The 2,161-nt window shown below is 41.7% G+C and overlaps 1 pseudogene; it reads right to left on the bottom strand.

The window, feature by feature from the left end:
• Nucleotides 1–206: 206 nt before the first annotated feature.
• Nucleotides 207–1,958, bottom strand: LOC146831291 (E3 SUMO-protein ligase KIAA1586-like; annotated as a pseudogene).
• Between the last annotated feature and the right edge of the window lie 203 nt (nucleotides 1,959–2,161).

Genomic DNA, 2,161 nt, shown 5'->3' with positions numbered 1-2,161 from the left:
ATACAGGATAGACGACGGAGGGCACGAGGGTCTCGGGAGCTCAAAGCTCACGCGGCCATCTTGGTCAAGCGCTAGGCTCCTCCCCCCCGGCTGGCAATGTTGAATCTTTTACACAGAGACTCAATATCACTTTCACCATAAAGAACAGGTAGCTCATCAGGCCAGTACTGTTTGCATAAAACTTTCACTTTGTTAATCAGTGTATCTTACTCAGCCTTTTTATCAGCAGAATTAGTTCCTCCTGTAGACAACAAACGATGTCTTAGATTTACTGCAAGGCTACGAAAAAACTGACCCTGTTCAATGATTTTGTCAGTGGTCTTTCCTTTGTGCAGCATCACACCTTGGAATATATTTTCTTCCATGGCCTTTTTACATTGTGAAAAATGGTTCCCTTGCCTGTCTACCGTTGCTTCAAACACTGCTATTTGCCGACAAATAGCCCGATGAGAATCAATGATTGTAGAATCACGTTTCTGTAACTCGAGTGATAACTCAGATAACTCCTGAAGAGCATCATACATGAGGCCAAGATTAGCAACCCAACAAGTATCTAACACTCTACCTATTCTGCAAAGCTGAACATCAAGAGCGTCAGCACATTCCTTTAGCTCCAAACGGTTTTTAACAGAGGTGGAAAATAGAGAATACAGCTTATCGAGTACATTTTTTAAATGATTTGTAGCACCAATATCTTTCATGACATCATGAACGGCAAGTTCCAGGCGATGTGCTGAGCAGTGCCAGGCTACAATATTGGAAGAGATTTTTTCTTGCAACCTCTTTACAACACCACTGTGGCGGCCAAACATCACTGAAGCTCCATCACAGGCAACTGAAACCAGGCATTTGGAGAGAAAGTCCTCACTTATATTAACTGGATCTTTTTTTAGTGCAGACAGTAAACTGTTTACTATGCCATCAGCTGACAAATCACTCAGCTCAATGAGGTCAACAAACATATTAGCTGGGGAGTCCATGCCAGGTAGCTGCATTCGCATGTACACAATTAAAGAACTTTTCCTATTTAACGCAGTGGCTTCATCTAGTAAGAGACTTACTTTTGGGGAAAGCTCAATAATTTTGGCAAATATCTTCCTCTTAATTTCTGAGTATATGTGGCGTTGTATGTTTGAGCAAGCTACATTGGAGTGCAGAATTCGCCCCATATCCAGTCCATTCAACTGATGGCAGTCTATCTCCATTTCAAAACCATACGCTGGCCTGTTTCGCTTTGCTTCCTTATAAGCTACACGGAATATTCTGGCTGTTGCTGACATTTGTACAGATTGCGCTTTTGCAGTCACTTGCAATAAAGGATCTCTCTTAGTGTTTTCTAAGATCTTTAAAGTTACAAGATGAGCCTTGCTTTCTGCATGTTCTCTAATCTTTTTACTCAATGACTTCTGCTGCTGTTCTACATTGGTGCCATATGCCTTCACAGTACACTCAGTCCATTCTTCGGACAATTTCATTCCTCTGGATTTCTAAGCACCAAGATCACGGACTTGGCGACACACAGAACAGCCAAGGTTAGGGCCTTTCACAATTAACCATGGATGCTTGCGTTGGAAATATATTTTTTGGTCATGTTTCCAACCTTTAGGAAGATTGCCTTTCCTAAAAACTCTGTCTGAATGTGGTTTAAGTGATATGTCAAACAGTTTGCTAGTGCTTGGAGTTTCCTCCGTCTCTACAGAAATCTCAACAGCAGGATGCTGCTCATCTCTAAGAGGACTATCTTGTGTCTTTTCTTCTGTAGGGGTGATGATAACTCTGCTGCTAGTAGTGGTGTCACTCTCATCTAGTGCCTTCTCTCGCACTTCATCTTCCTTATTCCCTTCATCCACTGGAAGTGCATGGTCTTTTTTAGAAAGTTTGCTAGCAGGCTCCTCATCAATCTTGGGCTTAAATTTTGTGAAGTAGCTTGAAATCTTCTTCTGTCCACTGTGTGACATTCTAGGGAAGCAAAGTGAAAGAAAACACGCTAGACATGTGCGAAGTGTGATGTCAATACATCTACGTAACATGCACAAATAATATTTATTTGCAGGTTGTACCAAAGACATTTCTTCATCTGCACATATATAAACACCCATGACTGACTACATGGACAATCCAAATGGATCCTACTGTGCTCACCCAAATTCAGGCCCTTTCT

The sequence above is a fragment of the Triturus cristatus genome, chromosome 5_1 (assembly GCF_964204655.1).
Source record: "Triturus cristatus chromosome 5_1, aTriCri1.1, whole genome shotgun sequence".
NCBI classification, from domain to species: Eukaryota; Metazoa; Chordata; class Amphibia; order Caudata; family Salamandridae; genus Triturus; species Triturus cristatus.
Note: the sequence above shows the minus strand (reverse complement) of the source record. Positions and strands in the feature narration are given on the sequence as shown.